Raw genomic sequence first — 12,383 nt, 5'->3', positions numbered from 1 at the left:
AGACAGAAAAAGTCAGAGATAAACACAGTGATATTTGGGGAAGGTAATCGACACGGGGTCATCCCACAAGACCGATACCCATGAGTCATACAGCCCACGAATCCTACAGCCCACGAGTTCGACACTAGGCGAATAAAGCCCATGAGACCAACACTAGGCAAAAACAGCCCACGAGTTCGACAGATACAACACGGGGTTTGTAGTGTCGGTCTCGTGGGCCTTATTTGCTTAGTGTCGAACTCATGAGCTGTATGACTCGTGGGTTGTATAACTCGCAGACTGTATGACTCGTGGGTGTCGGTCTCGTGACGTGCACTCATCAACACACCTCCCAGCAGTGATTATACCACTCAGGTTGTGTCACCTGATCATGCGACGCGACAAGCCCTTTAAAAAAGTCGCAACACGAATGATATTTTTTTTTTTAGTCTTTATCATTTTCCCTTCTAAGAAAGTTTTGATGAGAAGCAAATTACTTGTTTTTATACTTTCACTCTCGGATAAACATGTTTATAACAATATACTCAACGGGTATCTCCCCCGCGCAGACACATTATTAAAGACACAATCGAAACTTAATGCTTCTGCGCTGACGACATGCTTTTGTTTAGAAGAAGTTTCATGATCGATTATATTTTTATTTTATTTTCCACTCTGTTCTATGCCCCTGGTTTTTAAGGTATATGGCATGAAACAAAATGTCCTTTCATTGTTTGGTATTTCCATATCCAAATGATGCAAAATTGTAATATATATATTATATTCAATCAAAATGGCAAAGGATTCATCAAAGTTTGACATAATATAAATTACTATTACCTATACGAGTTAGTTTTGCGAGGCAATTACAGTTGGTATTTTGCAGGGTCGGGAGTTCAGCGGGCGACATTAGAGCATATCACGAGCATCCGGGGTTTTGCATATACAGTGGACTCCCGTTATAACGAAATCCTCGGGACCGGCAGTTTTCTTTCGTTATATCGGAATTTTGTTATAACCGAACAAATAAACGATAGAAATACATAGAGTAGATGACATTGCAGCCCAAATTTTTACTTCGTTATAACCAGAATTTTGTTATAACCGTGTTCGTTATAACGGGAGTGCACTGTAAAACAGGGAGGTGGGAAGAGAGATTCCACTCCTTCTCTTCCCACCTCATGTAAACATTCCTATCGACCACGAAAGGGCTTTTTACACTTGTAAATTTTTGCTTAGTCCCGTACCAACGATGGGGCTAAGGGGGGGGGGGGGGCTTAGCCCCACCGTTGGTACGGGACTATCACTAGCCCACTTTCTGTTTACACTTGTTTTTGCCAAAGTGGGCTAGCCCCACCGATAATCCCGTACTAACTGGCCCTGCAAAATAGCAGGGTTAGCACCGCAATTGCGGTGCCAAGCAAGTGAGTGTAAACAGAACGAAAAAATAATCCGGGGCTAAGCGACGGAGACGAAGTCCGACCCCCACTAACCAATCAGAAACGAGGTAATCAAGCGCTGCCGATGCGTGACTGGCCTTGAGGGAGATACCAGATAAATATTCTTTCAGTTTGGGCAATATTTTCTGGTATCTCCCTCGAGGCCAGTCAATATTATATAAACATTTCAAATAAAATATTTTGAAAAACAGACAGTAAAATACCTTGACTCAGACCATCATATGATACATATCTAGAAAACAGGTGTCTAAACAGACATCATTTGTTCTGAAACACTTGCAACTTATATTTATATAATATTGACTGGCCTCGAGGGAGATACCAGAAAATATTGCCCAAACTGAAAGAATATTGCCCGAGTCGAAGACGAGGGCAATATTCTTTCAGTTTGGGCAATATTTATCTGGTATCTCCCTCAAGGCCAGTCAATATCATATTTATTACCTATCCCCTAGGTAAATTAGGAAAATATGTGAATACAACTACAGTGGACTCCCGTTATAACGAAATCCTCGGGACCGGCAGTTTTCTTTCGTTATAACCAGAATTTTGTTATAACCGTGTTCGTTATAACGGCAGTGCACTGTATACACTATGATACAGATCAAGCCACATTTGACTACCTGTAGATCATCACCAACATGTCGAATAATTGAAAAATTGTTCATCAATGTATATCATTCATCTCCAACTTCAAAGATACATATGTAGTTGTAACAGGCGAACTTCAAACATCTGAACGCTTTTACACTTTATTTTTGCTTCTGTTTCAATTTGGAGAGTTGTAATAACTGATAGTCACTGTGCAGTTAGTCATTATTGACGCGTCGTGCTGCTGGAACTAGTGGAAGTGGTCGACCTTGTATGAGTTGATTTATCGGCGTTCTTCTGCGGTGCGTGTAATCGACACGCAGCAACGTCCTTGAATGTTTTCTCTTCATGGTCGATAGGAATGTTTACATGAGGTGGGAAGAGAAGGAGTGGAATCTCTCTTCCCACCTCCCTGTTTTACAGTGCACTCCCGTTATAACGAACACGGTTATAACAAAATTCTGGTTATAACGAAGTAAAAATTTGGGCTGCAATGTCATCTACTCTATGTATTTCTATCGTTTATTTGTTCGGTTATAACAAAATTCCGATATAACGAAAGAAAACTGCCGGTCCCGAGGATTTCGTTATAACGGGAGTCCACTGTATATGCAAAACCCCGGATGCTCGTGATATGCTCTAATAGGGAGTTTTCGATTGGGTGAACGAGAAGGACGTGCCGCCGAGCGCAACCGTACGTCAAGGCGTCACGTCTGTACGTTGACCCGCTGCTAAAACACATTTCGATTTCGGGCGCCGGCGTCACGTCCCGTGCGTGGCGTGTGCAGGAGGCAACCTGTGCCTTGCGTGCATATACTAGTATGCGGAATTTGTGACTCGTTTCTGTACTTGTAATATTTATTTTGTCTTTGACTAGATGCGTATCCTGGGAGGAATTATGTGGATTTTAAAACATGATGCATGGTAAGACTACTAGGCAAATGCACTGCTGCACTAGCTAGGCCAAAAGCACCAAGATCTGTTTGCGTAAAGCATTACGTGTAAATGCATGTGTGGGACTACAAAGGGCAGTTGCAAAGTGCGAAACAGTGAAAACGGACAAATAAAGTAGGTACCAGAGGCTGTAGTTTGTATGTCAGCGCTGCTGCTGTGACGTATCAAGATCATAAGCTTTCATGTAATTAGAATATAAATAATCTCTCGAAAGAAAAAGGAAAACAGGTGAACTGAGCACGGATTTCCCGAGAGTCATCGTGCTCTTTCGCACGATACCCGAGAGGAGTGTGACGTCATAGCAAGGTGGGTTGAGCGCGGCGCAACCGATTTGGGTGGACGGTGATAACCGGGGTTAACGCGTTCGAAATTTGTGCGATGAGCCGAGGGTCGACACTTGCGCATGCGCAGTACGTAAAAACTACGTCATAACAGGGTGACGCCTGGCTCAACGTGCAAATCGAAAAGTCCCTAATGTCGCCCGCTGAACTCCCGACCCTGCAAAATACCAACTGTAATTGCCTCGCAAAACTACCTCGTACAGGTAATAATATGATGTATTCAATTCAATTCAATTCAATTCAATTCAATTCAAACTTTATTTTCACTTTCTTTCTTCAACAGAATGTATAAGAAACAATATCATGAACTTTACATGCGACTCGTTGTAAATATATATAACCAGACAGGATTAACAACATATTCTTGTCTACATGATCAGTAAAATAAAGATACATACACTCTATATATACACACTGAGGAGAAAAAAAAAGTGGAGGTACCCACTCAAAAGACTAAGCTTGTAACATGTGGATACCTCTGAGGGAAAGGGGGAAAATGGGGTGAAAACTTACAACTACAAAGAGTGCGGGAAACTGGGGAAGCGGGGAATAGAGAAAAAAAGAAAGCAAAAGTGTGAGAAAAAAAAAAGAAACAACAAACAGGGAAAAGAGGAAGAGAGAGAGAAGAGAGAGAGAAACCAAAAATTTGTTGATGCATACACCAAGGGCGAAAGCCCACAGAGACAATTAGCCAGGTGTTTTCGAAAGTGACAAATTGTCGAGCAGCTTTCCAGCGGAAGAGATTCAACTGTGAGGACGAATGAACGAGAGCACGTATAGAATACTACCAGGTAGTAAAAATAAGTGATACCTCAAGAAAACGCAGCCTTTCAGTCAAAGAAGAGAAGATGATATCGTGCTCACAAAATATATTACAAAATTAAAAGCATTCAGTTACATTATAAGACTTCAAAAGAAGCATTTTCAATCTCGTTTTAAAAGAATTCAATGAAGGTGCACTTATTATATCCATAGGAAGGGAGTTCCAGAATCTTGGACCTACATAAATAAAAGTCTGTTGAGCTAACAAGGTTCTTAACAGAGGTAAATGAAATTCATTTGATTGTCTAGTTGGGTATCTATGGTATGTCCGGTTGCGCATAAACATGGAGTTAAATACAAACGGGAGGCAATTATTATTATAAGTATACATAAACTGCCCTGTATTACGTGTTCAGATGAATATTATGTTTGATGTAGAATATTAAGTATCCCAGTGGGGAAAAAATGGACATGAATGATAGAGAATTGAATGTTGATCTCAAAGTTTGTTTGTTTGTTTGTTTGTTTTTTGTTTTTAAATAAACAGGGAAAATGCTGATTGCAAATTAGAAGAGGTTATGAATTCATCTTTTTCACAACTCTGGTTTATACACAAAGTTTTTTTTTTTCTTTTTTAGCGTAATGTATTTGATCGATGATCTAACAACTACAATCACGTTCCTCATAAAACTAATGGGTACGTTAAAAATAAGAAACAACAACAAACATAAAAAATCATGAAGGTGTTGTGTCAAGGCTAATTTGAGAGTTTTAAAGGGGAGAAAAAGAAGGGACGACAACATGGCCTTATTTGACTTGCAGATTGAGCATGGTTGTAACTGCTGTATTATTATTGTTTTGTGAAAACATACGAAGCTTCGAGGTGTCTCTGTCTCTGTGTGATAAAGCTTCGACGATTTTGCATGCTTCATTTTAAGTTGTTTGATATAGAGGCTACTCGAACATGAACTGCACGTGAACCTTCTTCGTTATCATCGAGTTTCGAAAGTGTAAGAACGTTAGTCGCATTTATGGTTTTTCTATTGATACTTGATAACTCAAACACGCGGTGTCATCGCTATCCATGCGACAAACATGATTATAATAGTTTTAAAGCACAACGTTTTTAATATTTTTCTCTTGATCTCTATCGATTTCGTTTTCAAATCATACATAAATAAACAGTCCGCTCTGGATATAATCAGATAATGTCAAACATAGAAATACAGTTGAAGACAAAACTCAACATCATTTTGTAGTATCTACTGCCATAATCTCTTACTTCAACATCAACACTGATGAAGTCAAATGAACCAAAACAATACTAATTATTCTTCTTGACTATGATATGCATTATATTCTAAATGTACTACAAACATATTTATTATTTTTTTCCAATGTAGAAAATCATCAGAGAACCAGTTTCGACTGTAGCACTTAATTATGCTAACTTTTGATTCTCCTTTTAACAACGTTATGCTAAACAATCAAGGTAAATTTGTTTAGATTATGATTATGTATGTATGTATCCATACCTGTACATAAATCTTTGTTTATTGTATGCGTAAATATCAATATACGCATGCTCAGGCAAAAAAAAAAAAAAAATAAACCATTCATTGTATGTATTCATATTCCCATGTAAATGTTTTGTCCCTAAAGGAAACCTCCGGATGATTTTCAGATTTTTACATTTGAACAACTATAAATTATTTATGCTGAGGACAGAGTTTCAGAATTTGTGATAATTGGGATGAAGAATAAGAATATTTTCAAAATTTAGAACAAATTGCACTGAACAAGGATGATGACATGGCAGAGTCACCATAAGAATGCATGAGTTGGGGCTCAAGGAAGCAGAACAAAAGAAGAAGGCATGCATAGATTATACACAGGTGAACTCGCAAGCAATCGGTATTGTAATGGAAATACACTGCTACATTTCTGAAATATGTGAACCTCCTATGTCATCATCCTTGTTCAGTGTAATTTGTTTAAGGTTTTTCAAAGTATTGTTTCTCTGCTCAAAAACCACAATAAATTCCACAAATCTACACATGGAGTTGTCGATTTATGTACTACATGATGTGAAATTATGAAAATCGTCTGGAATGTCCCTTTAATAAACTCAACTCAAACTCAAACTCATATTCCACTTGAATATATTGACTATGAAGCAATATTTCACTTGAATGTGCAAACATGCAAATTTTACCAGTACGATATTCTTGAAACAAGACACACACACACACACACACACACACACACACACAACTTCCCCTCTTAGATTACTTCATCTTTACGGGAAGCGAAAGAACAATTAGTGTAATTATGATTATTGTAATTGTATCTAACAAGAACGACCAACCGAGAGGATGTCAAGATACATCAACTCAACAGCAAAGTCCTCACAACTGATATCTACACCTATGCTAATCTGTCCACCGCCATTAACAAAAGTCGATGTTAGTTTTGTCTTTCCAAGTGTGGGTTTACACCTTATGATGTGTATATGTACAGTATGTGTGTGTGCGAGCGTGTGTGTGCATGTATATGCGTGAGTTTCTGTCTATCTGAGTTCGTTTACTAGCGTTGCAGCTATACTAAAGTATGAAATATCCAGGTGTGGTTGGTATCATATTAGGAAAAGACAAAAAAAAAAAAAATAGAGAGAGGAAAAGACAAAGGAGAGACTACATGTCTTAGAGCGGTTGTCATGACGACGAAAAGTGTCAGGTAGATCCGTCCGGCGCTTGAATCACAGGGCATTTTAGCGGATACCATTGAATTTTCATTTTCAACTTTATTTTCATTTCCATTGAATAAGGAGAAATTATGTTCAATGCATAAACAAAACAAATTTGTAGTAATTTCGATAAACGTACATCAACAAGATACATGTGATGATGATTAACGACATAATTGCATTTATAAGGTATATACATATGCATATTACACGGATGGGAATGGAAATGGAGGGTCCCACTAAAAAGCCAAGCTTGTACGATATGGGACCCTCAGAAATACATAAAAAGCAAATAATGGCTTCATGAAACTACAAACAAATATATGAAACAAAATCAAAGAAACCAATTGAACACAAAGCGGTCTCGCAAATGCACGTGTGTCGAAATGATGGCTAGTAACTGATCAGTGGGAATCAGTGGGAATGCTGGGGGATGATTGTTCCAATCCTTGTGGGATTAATTCAAGAGCACATTATATATATCTATTGTTGTGTGAAAATTATTTACTTCAGAATGGTCTTAGTATTCAAGTAATGTGCAGTTTAATGTTTCCAGGTTAGCATGCTTGTACAGTGACGGCTAACCTGAAAACATTGAACTGCACATTACTTGAATATGAGACCATTCTAAAGCAAATTATTTTCACACAATAGATGTATAATGTGCTCTTAAATGAATCGCACAAGGATTTTAACAATCATCCCACAGCATTCCCACTGATTCCCACTGATTAGTTACTAGCCAAGGCATCCCCTGTAATCAGCTGCCGCAGCCAAACTTTGACAGATTGCTCTGTATATTATTTCGTCTATCTCCATTTCCCACAGTAATAACATGTGAAACATAGCTTACTACGGTTCGGGCAGTCCCTAGGATCATGGTTATGAGGTCAGTTCATTTCTGTGCAATTTATTTCTGCATTCATTTTCAATACAGTAAAATTCATCAAATTGTCATAAATGCAAGTTGTTCCTACGTATCAATACACATTATGGAGTAGAGTCGTATAGGTCATAAAGGAAATATCAAACTGAAGATACGCAATACGATAGCTATAGAGAACACTTCGAACTAGTTTTGAGAGAATGTATAGTATTCATTTCCTTAGGTCTGATTCCTCCGTCACACATAATTTACACATAAAGTTAATGCAGCACCCACAACGTACGAGGCCAAGCCCGCTTCACCTATGTATATAATGGGTGTGTGTGTGTGTTTGTGTGTGAGTGTGTGTTTGTATGAGTAATAGTTCGGATTTTACCTCGTAAATGTAAACTGATATATTATTCACCTCGTGACGAAACGTAGACTGATGTATTATCCATTAAGTTTTTCACAGATTACTTCCACACATTGAAAATTCAATATATAGAGAATGAAAGATTAAACAATTCTATCAAAGTCAAAAAGATATACTGAAATCAGTCTGTCATTGGTTATGATATTTTTAAGATAAAGTGCGGAAGTAACACCAAACTAATCCTCAAACAATTTGCGGATTGTACTTGTAACTATTCTCACTGTAATAAGTTTCTCTGTCTCCATCATGTCCATGTCCACCATTGTTTGGTAGAGGTATCTCGAACGTGAATTGCAATTCAATCTTCATTAGCATTGAATTTCGAAAGTGTAAGAACGTCAGCCGGATCGGGTTTTCAGTTGTTAATTGAACACCCAATTCAAGATATCATCGCTACGACATAATTTCAAGTGACGTAAAGGATGTTTATACATTTACTGGGTCGCCGGCATAAAGTTACAACCCCTATATGCACTCATCAAGTGTTTATGATGAATGAATAATTATGTTAAACATGTCAAACGCATCTAAAACAGTATGAACGAAAAAAAAAAAAGACCCATCTCCTATCATACCTGCAAGAAACCCTAACCAAAAAATAATACCTAGAAAAAAAAAGTTGCAGATAATAAAGTGAAATTGAAATTGAAAACCCTGACGTAGAACCACATTATTATCTTTGCAAGTTTGTATGTCCTCAGAGTTCCCTCTCTTATTTTGTTTGGTCAATAAAAACTTACCTTATCCCCTATACTTCCTCGACATTGCCTTGTAATTTCCTAGATGGCAACACGAAAACTAAATTGACTTGTATAATTATGTAGATAGGTATCATTAGCAACCAAACTGCAACATTAGCCACAAGATCCATCCAGACAAGAATAAATGTGCAAATAAGAAAATGACGACTTCATGAAAACAAAACAACTATGTCATGTTTACCTCCCCCCAACTTGTTTCTTCCTGTACATAATCTCCTCAACGAGTATCTGCAGTAGCATGGCTATGCAAGTAGCCGTATGAATTTTGATATTTTATAGCACATGTAGATAAATAGATGAATGAATAGATCCATTACAAAGAGGCTAAAAACATTTTTCCCCGTGGTCCTTTGTTTTTCATAGATATATCTTTTCTCAAGAGGCTCTTGCTTCCTTGATGTATTAATGATTCTTTAATTTGCAACGCATTTTAGAAGATTAGGCCTATAATTTTCACATTCCCTTCAAATTTACAAACTTGTGATTGCTTTTCTCTCAGTGCTTTTGTATACAGATTTACTGAAATTGAATCTACCTAATATCTTTCTCCAGTATGGGATCTGAAGTACAATTAAGAGGTGCCGATTTTCCGATGACGATGTGGTATATAGCATCTGCAGCGAAATTTCATCTAGATTGGATGGTTTAAAGGGTCGGTTCACTGATTAACGACTACTAAGTACTTTCACCAATGACATCCTGCGCATGCACTCTCGGCAGTGGTGGGATGCGAATGAAGTGGCCGACATTGGTCAAGGCGGAAATCGCGTTGTAATTTTCATACAAGAATTCAAGCGTTGTCTCAACCATGACAGAGAAAATGAGGTTGATGGAAGTTCTTATTCTTTAACTAAGGTTATCTTAATCACACATAAAATCGTTGAACACAGACGAGCCCTTCCAGTCTGTACGAAGTTTCTCAGAGGAGGACACGTGTTTGATTATTTGTGCTTTTCAGAAGAGACTTGATGAGCTAAATCATCGTAAGGAGAGTTTCACTCTTCTTGCCATTAGGTCACCGAAGGTCATGAAGAGACAAAACGCAGCATCAGATTGACCAATCTGCGTCCAACCTAAAGAACATGTGTAGGATTTGTAAGATTGATCCATGTTAAAAGTATACGTCAAAAGTTTTGATGCTGCAGTATACGTAAAAAGTACTATTACCACTTTGCATGGTATCATTTGAAGCAGTGGAAGCAGCACGTGTACAGACACAAACTTTTTGACCAAATGGCTCGGACCTTAAGGGGGACTTCTAGACCAGCTAAAAGTTAGTCTGAAAGGAAAAAGCAAAATTCCATATTCTGGCGACTTTCCCATTATATTGCAATGGTGAAAAAAATGATCAAATTCGGAAGAAGATTATAATAAGGATGTTATGACATTGTGAACTTTTGATAATTTTTGCACAACACTTCTTGAACGGTTATAAGAATATGCAAATACCTGAAATTTTCTAGTATAAAGGCGTACAAAATAATGTTATTCCTGACTAACTAACTTATAAAGATTGATCAGTCATATAACAGGACTTGAGTCTGAAGTATAATTGCGTTTAAACAAAAAAGGGGAAATGTCAAGATTCTGTATACAAGTTAGAATAATGACAAGATGTGAGGTTATGACATCATCAAGTCATTCATTTGCATATTCACATCGACTGTTTTTTATGAAAATTAGTGAGACTTCACAATTTCATAACTTCATTAAGTTTTATTCTATTTTGATCAAATCTTCACTGTTCTTCTTATAGAATTTAACCCTTTCTTTTCAGACTAACATTTAACTGGTCCAAAATTTAAGTTCCTCTTTCCCCCTCACATTGGCCTCATGAACATTGGTGCAAATAAATATTTGTTTGGTCATTTAGTTTTTATCATTATTATAACACATTGTTGTTCTTAATTACATGTGGTTTTTCTTCCCCATTTGAAATAGATTGAATGGATACATTTCATTCTCAGGGCATTTTCGGCATGTACATATTGAGATAAAATTCTAATACAAACTTTTTCTTGAGTCTTTTGTAGGAAAAAAAGTCTCAAACCCCCTTTCATTAACTAAACATAACAAACATATATAAGATGTAGTTACGTGGGACACGTGTCTCTTTTTTTTCCTTGTATGACTCATCTGTATGAATAAAATGATTTTGTTGTTGTTGTTGTAGTTGTTGCTTTTTGTTAACAAAAAGAAAAAAACCTCAGTCACCTCGTCAAATTTGCAATTACGATTGTGACACATAATTATAACTGTTGTGAGAAAATATGTGAACTTGAACGTTCCACAGCTCCCTTTCCTTATACATGGCTTTGATAAATTGTAAAAAGTTTTGTTGATCGCTTCTGCACAATAGTACGTCAATCATAGATTATTTTTTTCCTCTTCTTGTAATTTCTTGATCTTTTTTTTCCATTTTATGTGATTTGTTTATTGCTATATGCTTATGTTATTAATCTTGAAAATCAATGAAAAACATATATGTAAAAAATCTGAAGACTAGATAAAACAAACATAATAAACATGGGTATGGATATGGTGGACTGTGTGTCTGATTGTCTCCACGAAGCTGTCAATATTCGACATTCATCTCGTATAAACATGCATTTAATTAGGGTAACCTACCTCTTTAATCAATACACATCCGTCTTCATAAGTGTATACTCAGACAAAATTCTCAGCAAAGTTATTTCCTTTTGTGGCGCGGAGAAGAAATCAAAATATCCCCTTTCTTTGAATGCTAAATAAGTACTACTCCAGCCACGCAGGGAGCGGTTTCAAAATTTTGTTTTGAGTCCAAATAACATCTGAGTTTGGCCTGCTTTCCCCAGTTTCCTATAGTTTTCCTGCCGCTTCATAATGAAGTGCCAATAATGTGATGTCGAATTTGTATTTCTTTTTCTTCCAGATCCCATGATGCTTTGCGAGTAAGGGGAAACTTCCGCTTAGTCCTACTCACGGTTGTTTGTGTGGAGAGTGAGTAGAACGTGGGAACACAGGCGTTCAAGAGACTCGTCAATTAATACACTATAATGACGAAACATGGGCTCCAGACATCGTTGTCGTAGAGGTGTCTAGTTTCGCTTTTTCCATAGTAACCTCATTGCCGATTGTAACCACCACAAGCTAAGAATCGACAATATAATATTTTATAAGCAATCCTTACGCTCTTGATAGACAATAAATCAAAACTTGTCGAGACCTGTACGATTCAGATTTGTCACAGTAAACACACATAAACATTCAAAACCACACACACACGCGCACGCGCGCGCACACACACTTACCTGGTCTTGAACTAGATTTTATTCTTTACAATAATTTACAGACTTATTGCAGTATTTGATTATTATGTTCTTTATATCTAAGACAAACAAAGGAAAAGATTGATCTTTTTTTTTCGCAAAATAATACAAGCAAAGAAAAAATAACATTACAATGTCTATATTGTAAAACTGAATTCAATTCAATTACACTATTTCCAT

Source organism: Diadema setosum, chromosome 22, assembly GCF_964275005.1.
Source record: "Diadema setosum chromosome 22, eeDiaSeto1, whole genome shotgun sequence".
Classification (NCBI taxonomy): domain Eukaryota; kingdom Metazoa; phylum Echinodermata; class Echinoidea; order Diadematoida; family Diadematidae; genus Diadema; species Diadema setosum.
The sequence above is the reverse complement of the archived record's forward strand: the minus strand, read 5'-3'. Positions refer to the sequence as shown.